General features: G+C 35.9%; 1 pseudogene; it reads right to left on the bottom strand.

Moving 5' to 3' along the window:
* Nucleotides 1–494: 494 nt before the first annotated feature.
* On the bottom strand, nt 495–1,700 carry LOC122916968 (annotated as a pseudogene).
* Between the last annotated feature and the right edge of the window lie 12,268 nt (nt 1,701–13,968).

Below are 13,968 nucleotides of genomic sequence, written 5' to 3'. Positions count from 1 at the left end.
ATTTGAGGGAGCTAGACTCAATTGATTTACTATTCATGGAGTTGATGAATTTTATTGCATTATCAGTGTTATGTAGTAGGGAGTCCTTTTCATCTGGGCTATTAATTTGAAGTTTTTACAACGGTTTTTACTAACCTGTGTACAAGGGCCAGCTTCAGCAAAATCACTTAAGCTTTTTCAAATGACAAATTCCTGTGCTCACCTGTTTCTGATTTCATCACGGTTTCCAAGGACGGGCCTTGGGACCTGCATTTTAAACAAGCAGCTCTGACTATTCTCACATTAAAATGCTCGAGAGTCACTGATTTATGACAAGATGTATATTCTAACCCAAATCTCCTGTTGAACTTGGTAGTCTGTTTATAGAACCAGCTATTAGTTTTTCTAGAACATTCTTGAATGTTCTACAGGTATTTCATATTGTTGCATGCTCCACCCACTGAACCTAGGAAGCACCTGAGACTCTGCCCACTCTATTTTATTTTATTTTTTACTTTTTTTTTTTTTTTTTATTGTTAAGTTGCTTTATTGTTCGGGTGAAGATAAGGCCCTGGCATAAGGAAATCAGAGTTAGGTTAGAAACTGGGAGATCAAGGGAGAAGGCACTAGGCGACCATCTTTACTAACTCTCCTTCTCTGGGGATGAGGAAATGGGCATCAGGTGGGAGGCAGCCAGACCCTAGGCCTCGGTGGCTCTCAGAGCTTGGAGAAGGTGACGTTCTTCAGTTCCTGCTTCTCCACTGCAGCCTGGACAGACTTAACGATGTCCTGGGTTTGCAGCATGCTCATATTCCAGGTGGCCGCGTAATTGAGGCCCTCGGCCACCGAATGGTTGCGGGAGTAGACCAGGTTGATCTTGGTGCTCTGTACCGCCACGGGGCTCTTGGTGGAAATCTCGGCCGCCAGGGTGAAGGCCGCATCAAGCATCTGCACCTTGTCTGGGAACACCCGGCTGACCAGCCCACTGCCCAGGGCCTCATCAGCCATCATCTTGCGGCAAGTGAAGGCCAGCTCGTTGACTAGGCTCTTGTTTCCGATGACTTTGGGCAGTCTCTGCAGCGTTCCCACGTCAGCCGCCAAACCTATGTCCACCTCCTTCACCTGGAAGAAAGCATCCTGGGCACAGTACCGGATGTCACAAGCAGTGATGAGATCCACGCCTGCACCAACGCAGGCCCCATGGATGGCGGCAATCACGGGCTTTGGGCACTTCTCGATGCACTGAAGGTCTCTTGGTATTTGCTGATGAGGCTACGGAGGTACCAGCTGGTGAGGGCTGCATCATCTCCTTGGGGCTGCAGGATTTCCGAAGCCATGTCCATAAGGTCGATATCTGCAGTGAACAATTTTCCTGCACCAGAGATCACCACAGCCCGACAGTCGGGGTCTTGTGCTATCTTGTTGAAGCACTCCACCATCTCTCTCCAGAAGGCTTTGTTCATGGCATTCCTCTTCTCAGGCCGGTTTAGCTGCACATGCAGGATGTGTTTCTGAGCAGCTGTCACCCGAAGGGACTCATAGTTGTGGTCTGGCGCATCTCTAGGGGCTGCTGTGGAGGCCACATCTTGAGCAATGGAGCTCATGGGGCGAAGGCTAAGGCTGAGACCTGGGTGGGTGGGAGCCATCACTCGTCGTATCAGCAGGCTCCGCAGACTGCGAGACACCACCACGGCTGCCGCCATCGCAAACTAGTAGCTAGGTGGACTCTATTTTATTTTTTACTTATTTGAGAGAGAGAATGAGAGAAAGCACAAGTGGGAGGAGGAGCAGAGGGAGAGGGAGAAGCAGGCTCCCCACTGAACAGGGAGTCCCCACGTGGGGCTCAATCCCAGGACCCCGGGATCAGATGCTTAACCAGTTGAACCACCCAGGCACCCCAACTGCCCACTCTCTTATCAGCAACACACAATCCATCAATACATGTCCCCATGTCTAGTATCTTAAGATTCTTGAGTCTATCATCTCTTCTCCATCCCCATCCTTCCCTAGCATGACAAGTTGCTAAGACTTTTCATAATGTAAAGCAATGTGACCAAGTAGAGTGTATCATGTCCCTTTTTGAACTTCCAAGTGGCACAAAAAGGGGGAACAGTGGCAGTGGGATGCCACTCATGCAGGCAAGAAGCCTTTCTTTGTTGCTATCTATATTTGTAGAAAACCAAATAGCAACAGTAAAACTGTTGGTCTGCTTTAATTACCATGATTAAACAGTGTTAATAATAAAATACTCCTCACTATGGGATTTTTCCCACCAATTTCTGCACAGTGTTGGCCCACATATACTTTGTACATATTTTTACGATCTTTACACATGCCACTTTACGTTATAATTGTCTGTTGACACATTTTTCTCTTGCCCTAAAATCTCAGCTCTTTATGTATTTTCTATCTCCCAGCAACTAGCAGAACACTCCCTATGCATTAATAAATGCAAATCTTCCATACTGGAATAAATGGATTATTACTGCATTATATACAAGGCATGGATCAAACTGGAAGACAAGGTATGCGTATCTGCATACTCATTCCCACAGAAATCTCTGTAAATTGTGATACAATAGTAAATGACTATGGAAAACAAGGGGATGCCATTATTGGATTAGGTAATTCAAAGAATAATTGAGTGAAGAAGTCAAACAGGTGTGACTATTTGCATAAACCACTCCTCTAACACCAGCAGGAGAGCACATCAAATATAAGAATAACATATAGACACACACATAACCCTCAACCAATAGGTAAACACGGAATATCAGACTCAAAATGAACAAAGACACACACACACACACACACACACACACACACACTACTAATATTTAAGGAAAATGAGCAACATTGTTTTATAGAAGCACCAAACCATAGAAGTGTTAGTGATCAAAACAGTGAAGATAGTATAGGAAATGTAGAATAAATATAACTAGTATACTCAGATGAAGAAGAAGGAATATTTAATTCTGTAAGAAAGAATAGTTTTTTTTTTTTATGAGAAAGGGACACTTAAAATCTAAACAGCGTCATCATGGGTACAAACAAAAACTCAGTTGACACATTTGGTCGCGAAATAGACAGGATGGGTTGTTTGAACAGAAATATTAAGCCAGAGAATAATCCAAGTATTTAGCATAAAATGTTAAAAAAAATCTTTGAAAAATAGCTAAAATAGTAGAGAAATTGGCTCTGAAATTTAGAATACTTTTGTCACAAGGTAGCAAAATAAAATCTGTCCACATGGAAATTAAAAGCCAATCTTCCAGCTAACTACTAGGTCAAAAGGGTGCTATATAATAAGTATGTGTTGTGGCCAAAGTTATTCAAGGAAGTTTTTTACTAAAAATCATTAAATTGTTGTATTAGAAAAGGAGAGATCTCAGAGAAAATGTTTTAATCATTCAACTCAAGAAATTAGGGGGAAAATAAATCTAAAGCATGAGAAAACAATTGCTAAAGTAAAATAAATTAGTGAAATTTAAACCAAATTAAAATAAGAAATTAGTGAAATTTAAACTAAAAATTTGATAAGCAGAACTGAATGCTCTTTTAAAAGATGAATAAAATATAGAAAACATTAACCAATATGCTAAAAAACCCCTAGGAGGCACAAAAGCAGTATAAGGTATACATTTTATACCTTTTATACTTATAAAAGGCATAAAAATCTAAAGAAAATATTATGTGTATTTTGCATAAAAATTTTGAAGAATTGGATCAAATAGACAAAGTATTTGGAAATTATCAAATGACAAGATGAGTTTTAACAATATGTAGAACACTTGCACACATGGGTAGAACAACTAGCAGGACACCTGGGTGGCTCAGTCAGTTAAGCGTCTGCCTTGGGCTCAGGTCATGATCCCAGGGTCCTGGGATTGAGTTCTGCATCAGGATCCTTGCTCATCAGGGAGCCTGCTTCTCCCTCTGCCTGCGGCTCCCTCTGCTTGTGCTCTCTCTCTGACAGATAAATAAAGTCTTTAAAAAAAAAAAAACCTATAGCATAAACCAAAATTGCAGAAATCATTTCTAAGGAGGCACCAGGCTCTGATGATTTTACTAAAAAGTCTTCTAAATTTTTAAGAAGTGAATTATTTTCCGTATTAATTTTTTTGGAGCAGTAAAAGTGTGGAAGCCTTTTTAAAATAATCCTGCCACCCTAGTGTAATTCCAATACACTAAATGGATCTGAATTTCACCTATAACTTAATCATAGGGCGCCTGGGTGGCTCAGTGGGTTAAAGCCTTTGCCTTCGGCTCAGGTCATGATCTCAGGGTCCTGGGATCGAGCCCCGCATCGGGCTCTCTGCTCAGCTGGGAGCCTGCTTCCCCCTCTCTCTCTGCCTGCCTCTCTGTCTACTTGTGATCTCTGTCAAGTAAATAAATAAAATCTTTAAAAAAAATTGAAACAAACATCCTGAATATAATATTAGTAAGTTGAAGCCAACAACATGTTAATTGGATGATACATTTTTATGTCAGGAATGCAAAGATTGCTTCGACGGCATAAAAATCATAACATAAAAATTGGTTACTATATTAACAAATCAAATTAGAAAGAAATTACATGACTGCCTCCACTGATGAAAATGCATCTGATGAATTTCAATTCTCAATCTTCACTTTTTAATTGAAAATTGAAAATTTAACAGTAATCCAGAGTAGAATCCACAAGCAAGCATTACATGTATCTGTCATATATGTCTCTAATCCATGTTAGCCTTAGATGATATTTCTAACTCCATCATTCCCTCTATATTTACTATTTGACAATCTACTCTAAGAATGTATGAATTTTGATATGTTTATCATTCAATTAGAAATATTTCTTAACTTTTAAAATTCCTTTAACCTTTATGTTTTAACTTCCCCATATTCAGGCCTTGCTAGGTAATTTATTTTTTTCTTTTTTTATTATTTTGATTCCAAATTAATTCTGTTATTGAGGAGCCTGTGTAGCTCAGTTAGTTAAGCATCTGACTCTTGATCTCAGCTCAGATCCTAATCTCAGGGTTGTGAGTTGAAGCCTTAAGTTGGTCCCCATGCTGGGCATGGAGCCTACAAATAGATTAGATAGATAGATAGATAGATAGATAGATAGATGGATGATAGATAAATAAAATTCTGTTATTGTCCATTAACCTACTCTGTAAGGCTTTAATATTTGGGAATTTACAGAATCTTATTTATCGCCTAGCATATGTTTCATTGGTACTGGAAAAGAAGGAATATTCTTCAGTTCCTGGAGTCTTATTTCATAAATTAGTCAATGTGGCTGATAGTTTGGGTCAGGTTTTCTATGTATTTTCCAGTTGTTTTGTTTCATTTTATCACTCTAGGAAGGGGTGCTAATATCTCCAACTATAATTGTGATTTTTCTGTTTTTCTCTTCAATTTGTTGATTTTTGCTTCATACACTATCAAGTTATTAAACACATATGGAGTTATAATTACTGTGTTTTCCTCATGAATTGATTCTTTTAGTGTACTGGAAATATCCCTCTGTGTCTTTGGTTTGCCCTTTGTCTTGAAGTCTTCTGTATGGTCTGAATATTAATATTGCCTCTACAGCTTACTTATGCGTACTCTTGGCATGACATATTTTTTCTGTCCATTTACTTTCCATTTATCTCTGTTTTTCATATATACAGTGTGTCTCTTACAGGTAATATATATTTGGGTCGTATTTATTTTATCTGTTCTGACAAATTTTGCTTTTTAATTTGAATGTTTAAGCAAGTATGTTTAACATAATTATTGATATGAGTGAATACCAATGTATCATTTTGTTGTTTGTTTCCTGTTTGCCCCACTTGCTTTTTAACTTTTTTTCATTTTGCCTTCTGTTTCCAGCGCTTTCTAGGAATTTTAATATGCATTTGTAAATCAATATCAAAATCAATTTGAAGTTAATGTTGCACTTCTTCATTTAAAATATAAGAAACTTACAGCAGGTTAGTCCCATTTCACTTCTTTCTTTGTGTTATTTTCATCGTATGTTGTTTAAAAATATTTATAGAATGAAAAAATATGGCCTTTTATATCTGTCTATACATTCACTATATCTGTATTTCTTGATCTCTTCCTATAGATCCTAGTTTCTGTCTGGTATTATTTTTCTTTAACCTGAACTTTCTATGGTGGTTTTTTGAAGCAAATCTTTTGGTAATGAATTCTCTGAAGTATCATTTACCTGAAAATAGCTTCACTTTGCTTTAATTTTTTTATTGATACTTTTATAGGATAAAGACTCAAAAGTTGACATTTTGGGGTTTTTTTAGAGCAATTTTTAGTTCGCAGCAAAATGGAATGGAAGGTACAGAGATTTCTGATCTACCCCCTGTTCTCACATATACACAGTCACCCCCACGATCAACATCTTGCACCACAGCAGTACATTTGTTACAAAAGATGAAGCTATGTTGACACATCATTATCATTCATAGTCCCTAGTTTACATTAGAGTTCACTCTTGGTGTTTATATTATATGGGTTTTGACAAATGTGTAGTGACAGGTATCTTCCATTGTAACATCCTACCAGAATAGTTTCACTGCCCTAAAATCCTCTATGCTCTGCCGGTTTTTCTCTTCCTTCCCTCAACACCAAGCTACAACTGATCCTTTTACGATCTCCACAGTTTTGCCTATTATAGAATATCATGTAATTGGAATTATGTAGTTGTGGTTTTCTTTGTGTTTATTCTATCTTGGGATGTTTGAGATTCTTGAACCATTTTATATTTTTGGAACAAACTTTGAGCATTATTTAGTAATATTTCTTCCAGTATTTGTTTTTTCCTCCATGTGTTTTAATTTTCTCTTTTTGGGCTTTAATTACTCATGTATTGCATTGCTTGAGGTTAATAGACAAGACATCAGAGTTCTGTTCATTATTTCTCATATTTTTTCTCTTTTCTTTAGATTTGATAATTCTTGTTCCTTTATTTTTTTAGGAGATTTATTTACTTATTTTATTTATTTATTTTTAAGATTTTATTTATTCATTTGACAGACAGAGATCACAAGTAGGCAGAGAGGCAGGCAGAGAGAGGAAGGGAAGCAGGCTCCCAGCTGAGCAGAGAGCCTGATGCAGGGCTCAATCCCAGGACCCTGGGATCATGACCTGAGCCGAAGGCAGAGGCTTCAACCCACTGAGCCACCCAGGCGCCCCCATTTACTTATTTTAGAAAGAGAGAGCAAGAGCACATGAGAGGGAGCGGCAGAGAAAAAGAGAGAGAGAGAGAGAGAGAATCTCAAACAGACTCCATACTCAGCATGGAGTAGATGTGGGGCTTGACCTCAGGAGCCTGAGATCATGACCTGAGCTGAAATCCAGAGTCTGAAGCTTAACCAACTGAGTCATCCAGGTGCCCTGCTTTATTTATTTATTTATTTTGACATTAATGTATGTGTTTTAGAGAGAAAGAGAGAGGAAATGCAAGTGGGGGAAGGGGCAGAAGGAGAGGGAGAGAATCTTAAGCAGACTCCCCACAGAGCACAGAGTTGAACACAGGTCTCAATGCAGGACTCTATCTCATGACCCCGAGATTAGTACCTGAGCTGAAATAAAAAATATGATACGTAACTGACTGAATCACCCAGGTTTTCCTTAATTTTTATTGCCTTAAGTTCACTGAACCATTCCTCTGCTATAGCCAGTGCACAAGTTTTTCATTTTTGCATTACATGTTTTGAATCTAGATTTCATTTGGTAGTTTGTAACAGTTTTGAATTCTCTTTTGATATTCTCCATTCTTTCAACCATTAATAACTTTTTAAAAGTTTTTTTTTCTTGAATGTATTTATTACAACTTTCCATTCTATTATAACTTCTTTGAATTCTTTGCCTATTATTCATTTGGGGGTCATATGGATGTTGTAAAAAAAACAGTTGAAACTATCATTATTTTCAAATAATATTTACCTTGAGATTCAATACTAAAACTACTAAAATCTAATGAGTTGGATATATAACCAACATAAAATAATCAAGACATTAAGTGTATAAATATACTCAAAATGCACAAACTTGTTTTAAACAATAAAAATTTATTAACACAAATTGATGTAATTTTTTAAAATAAAATGCCTCACTAATGTAAAGATGTATATTCTCCAAGAACTAATCAAACTCAAGGAAATTTTCTTTTAACACATTGTGTATTTTATTTTATTTTATTTATTTTTAAAAATTTTTTTATTTATTTTCAGCATAACAATATTCATTATTTTTTCACCACACCCAGTGCTCCATGCAATCCATGCCCTCTATAATACCCACCACCTGGTACCCCAACCTCCCACCACCCCCCTGCCACTTCAAAGATCAGATATGACATTTGTGTGTGTGTGAAATATTCTGACACTTAAGTTCATCTGGAAGAAAAATGTATCAATAGAAATCCAAACATGATTGAAGGTGAGTACAGGAAGCAGGTACCAAAATACACTAAAAAATATGAATATTGGTTTTGGCATCTTCCCTGCCAATATCTTATTCCAAACTATCATCCTGTTTTACCTCCATTAATGCATTACCTTCTAAACTGCTATTTCTGTTTCTACTATTCTTTGTCATTTATCCCCAGCACAGCTGCTAAAATAATCCCATTAAAATGTAAGTCAGATGATGTTATTTCTAGGCACAAAAATTGCCAATGGCTTCTTATGTCGCTCAAAATAAGAGGGGAAAAAATCCATAAATTAACTCTAAGGCCCATAGAAGATCTGGTTTGTATTTATTTCTCTTTTTTTCATCTCCTATTGTGCCTTCTCACTATGAGGCCTCCTTGATGTTAGGCAAACACCCTGAGCAATGCTCCTGCCTTGGGAATAAGCAACTAAATAGGTGGCAGGGAAGCCAGGCCCTTCTCTGGCAGGTGGCAGAGTGAAGCAATGCAGCAAGTAGAAGGGGCAGCTGCAATTTCTAGATCATGAAGCAGAGGTTCCATGAATGTGCATCGTCCACCATGGCAGAGCTGGCTCCCAAAGGTAGATAGTGTCTGGAGTTGGCTCCTCCCTTCTAGTCACTGCTGTTCAGCTTCCTGTAGCAGACATGAGCTGTTCTGCTTGCAGCAATGATCAGAGAGAGGGCCCCTGGTACCATATTTCTCAATACATGTAATTTTACACAGTGGCTTTATTTTGGGGACTCCATTCCTTTCCACTGGGCAATTGTCAAGCTGTGCCAGTTCTCCCTTATCTCTTTAACTCCACCATTTAGGGAAAGAGATTTGTTGCCTATGTCACTCTTTTCTATGGAAACAACCCTGACTTCCTCTCACAAAATTTTCCTTCATTTTCTCAGATGCCTTTATTCAACAATGAATACTTTGGTGTGTTAATCCAAACTGTCATTGCTCTTTCCCAGAGCATGGCCTGCCTCATGTACTTCCCCTTTGTCAAACGGTACTACTTACAACTTCTCCAAGGCGACTCTTTATTTCTGTCTACACAAAGAGCCACTGGCGGCTATTTTCACTGAGGGAAGAAATAAGATATATGATGGGGCACCTAACTTCAACAGCATAATTGCATCCTTTTTGAGGTTTAAATATCTACTTTGAGTTTGTTTAAAGAGAGTATGGAGATAAAAAGGAAGGAGGAAGATTCTTTGGATATCTGGAGTGAAGATGAATACCATGGAAGATGAAGAAAAGTAGTCTGAGGAAGAAGTTTGCCTTACTCACTTAAGACATTTTTTTAATACTTTAAATATGAGTAAGTAGAATGTCACTTGAGAGGTAGAAGTCTTGTATAATGTGGTAATATTCCATTTTCTTAGGAAAAATCTTATTTAGTACTTTGAAGCCTGTTTTATTTCACCTGGATAACTTTCAGAGCCCTCCCCCTCCCCCTTTTTAAATACTCAGTCTGACTAGGAAGAGCTATTGATTGTAAAGTGTAAAATGATTCTGATTAACTTTGCAGAGCTGCAGCCAAAGCTTATTTAAGAAACATTTAACCTTAGAAACCTATAATTCAAGTCTCTATCTGCACCAACCAATTTTTATTTTGTCTTTGGCTAGTCAATAATCTCTTCAATTTCTTTAACTTCCTCTTCTAAGCTTGTGATGTGTTCAGTTACTGTCACTGACAAGCATTACCTAAATAATGACAAATAAGCAAAGTGATATAGGAGGTGGCTTGTTGGCTTTGGCACAACAGACAGAAGAACTGGTTAGTACAGAGTTGCTAGCAGAGTGATTGTAGGCAACATTGAGAATAATTTGTTATGTTCTATTATTATAGTAATTTTCACAAGTTAATTCTATAATTTCCATACATTTTGTTTCTAGGCTTCAGTCTAGATAGCATTTACTGACTGTCTTGAGCTCACTAAGCCTTTTTTTTTTTGACAGTGATCAGTTTGCTTTTATAACCACGTATTGAGTTCCTAATTGTTGTTACAGTGCTTTTTATTTCTTCAACATCCACATAAATCTTTCCATATGTTAAAGTTCTCTTCTGAAGTGGTCCACATTTTTTTCTATTTTCTGAAACCTATACATTAGTTATTGTGAAATATATATCAGTAACTAAGTCTCCTTTGAGTTTGTTTGAATTGTCTCTATTTTCTTTTGGTCTTGTTGTTTGGTGTGCCTTGTTATTTTGATTAAATGTTAGACACTGTGTTGAAAAAACTGTAGAGGCTTTGCACTAAGTTATCTTCCTCTAGAGTGGACTCATTCTATCCTCTGTAATGCAGCAGAAATTTGAATCAACTCAATCTAGTTGCAGACTGTGCTCACCCAGTTTAGTGTCCAGTCTTTATGTAAGCCTTGATCTACTTTTGGTCTTCTTACACTCATCCATCTTCAGTGGTTATAATCCATAGCCTGGAGTTTCCTAAGATCTATTTAACTTTGTAGGTCATGAACTCTAACTTTTGCTTCCTAGCATAAAGGGATGACCAAAATTCTCATATGCCTTTCAGCCATTTTCATTTTATACTTCTTGGTATTTTGCTTTTCTCAGGTTAATCAGCAAATGACTCCAGAATAAAATGAGTTTCAAGTATGGGGTGTAATTCTTTTTGACCTCACTTCTCCCTTGGATCTTGTTTCCTCAATACTTGGCTGCCTTAGCAGCCTTGAACTTCAAGTTTTGTCTTCATTAAGCTGATGTTATTGCCTGAAAACACTCTCCATCTGTTATTGACAACACCTTGTCTTCCTATCCAGCCCATCTCCTCATGCTAAGGCTCTGCAAATGTCCTAGGATATATCAGAAAGCAAAAAATTGAGTTAACTTCAATTATTTTTCCTTCTCTCTATAATCTGGACCTTCAATTCGTTCTGTCAATAATGTTCTGATGCCTACAAACAGATGTTTTGTATTTTATGGGACTTCCAAATTTTTCTCTAGAAACATTGGTATGCTATAAGTTACAGTATCTACAAACAATAGAAATTTCTTGGCCAACCTTTTAACATATGATTTGTTGTCAAAGATTGCTTGATAATATTTATTTCCATTTTGGTATTTTAGATATGATTCTTTTTAAAATTTATTCACTTATGTTGTGTGAAAAAAGGAAACCATCTTAAGAAATAAATACTTCCAAATATGTCATAACTCCAGAATTTTAGAATTTGAGTTTCTCTGGATGAAATTCTCCAAATTTGATTTCAGGCCAAAGGAAGATATTTTGGAAGAAAAAACATAAAATAAACTAGGTCAATTCATTATTATTTTTTTTGGTAAGTGTGTTCCATCATTTATAAATATGAGTGTGTAGGTATAAAGGTGAGGTAACAAACAGAATTGTTTTTCAAGTAGAGATAACACTGAAGCAGCTACTATTCTCTAAACAGAAAGAAGAAATAATAAAGTTTGATTTTAATTTTTATTTTCATATAATTTTCTGTCTTTTAACACTTGCTTATTTGCTTATTCTGTCATTAAATTCCAGTTTTTATAGTTTAACAGTACATTCTCTGTAGTACATGTATTATATACCTTTTCTGTAGCTACTCATTAACATTCATAATAGTTATAATTAAGAAAGTGTTAAAAGCCTTTTTCAATAGGAATTGGACTAAATTGAAAAATATGTGGGGATAAGAAGGGAGATATTGACAATTGGGTGAAATCAGTCACTTATTAAGGAGAGTAAAATTGTTTTTCTAAAATATAAAGTGATCAAAAGAAACCACAATGTTTGGAAGATATGAAATTAATATTGCCAAAGAAATTATGGGTTCTCCAAATTTAAAAATATTTGAGAAAACAAGTATTGTGATAAAAGCATTATAAAAGCCATCTCATTTGGGTTAATTCATTTCTTAGCTATTGACATGATTATTTCAAAGGATTCTGAAAATCATACAGGATAATACAATATAGAAGAAAGTAATTTATTTTAAGGGGAATGGTTTTGTGTAATAATTTTCAGTTCACTGAAAGCCTTTTATTATTTTGATATATTTAAACATGATAAGCAAAACTGTTTTAAAGCTTGTGTGTGATAGTTCTGATTAGCATCCCTTATAGGTCTATAGATGTGTTTCTATAGTTGCTCTGTTTCTCTCAATTTTTAAACTCACTATCTTGTCTTCTCATATATGGTTAGTTTTGATTGAGTGCTAGACATTGTATTTAAAAAATTAAAGAGATAAATTGAGGCCTGGATTATGGTATCTTCCTTCTGAGAATTACATTTGTGTCTGCAAGGTGGCTAGGGATTCTAGCCATCTCAGGTCACATTCATACAATCAAGAATTGAAATAATCCCAAATAGGTCTAGACCTTGCCAAGGTTGATTTATTTCTACTTTACTCTTGCTTATAGGGAGTATGAGGTTTCAGAATACTAATTTGAAAGCAGGGAAGGTTTTCCAGGGACTTACTTCCCCCACTGCTAAACCCCCAGTTTTAATTTGTATTTCCATATACTTGTGAGAGTTTGGTCATCCAGCTCAATAGCTTAGGTGTTCAGTATTTTTTTTTTCTTCTGAAACTGGAAGAGACTCTTAGAAGAAAAGCAATCTCAAGTGCTTATTTCAACTTTCAAGATTTATTTATTTTCTTGGATATTGACACTATAATTTTTCAGTGAGATGTTAATTCTCCATTGCATTCAGATCTTTTTTATACATATTTTATCTAGATTTTTAAGCTGTTTTCAATGGGAAAATTGATATGAAATGCCTAGATTATCATTACTATAATAGAACACCCTAAAAATAGTTAAATATGACCAGAAGTTATTTTTTCCTGCAACCCCAAAATGTGGAACCATATTTTGCCCAAATTTTTCACTGAAGAGAACTATCTGAATCATATTCTATTCATTTTATTACATTAGGTTTTAAAGGTTAGTTGTAATGTATGTTTAACCTAATATGTTAAAATAATACAGAAAAATATTTATAAAAAGCTAATAATTTCTCTCCTCCTCACTTCCTCACAACCTTGACCAATCTCTGTCCCTTGAAATAGCCAATCTTCAGCATGTATAATTCTACACTTATCTTTATGTATATGTACAAGCTTTATATACACACATTTATTTTTAAGAAATAAAATTTATTTCATACTTAATGTGTTAATTTATTTTAATAAATTTCTATATAAGTTATCAAGAAACTTAAAAATATCTATAGAACTGTATCAATTTTTGGTAGACAGAGTAATTCTCTAAAATAAGCAAAATGTGAGATTGTTTTTCTTTTTGGAAGCAAGATGTGTTTTAATGCTCATGTGTCTTTGATTATCTTCTTTCATCAGTTTCAGAAGGCAAAGTCATTATAAGACTTTGACTTGGGTGACTTCTAAGTTCTCTAAGTATCACATTCCAAAAGCAGAAGCTACTGGGAATGAGTAGCATCCAGTACTCTTTAAGGGCTGCTTCATGTTAGGCAAAATATGTTTGCAAGTTTAGGGGCTTTATGGACTATACAAGAAATTTTACAGACAGACACATATTCAATACATATATGTATTAAATAAATAAAATAATTCACATAATATATTAG

This window comes from Neovison vison, chromosome 9 (assembly GCF_020171115.1).
Source record: "Neovison vison isolate M4711 chromosome 9, ASM_NN_V1, whole genome shotgun sequence".
Classification (NCBI taxonomy): Eukaryota; Metazoa; Chordata; class Mammalia; order Carnivora; family Mustelidae; genus Neogale; species Neogale vison.
The sequence above is the reverse complement of the archived record's forward strand: the minus strand, read 5'-3'. Positions and strand labels throughout refer to the sequence as shown.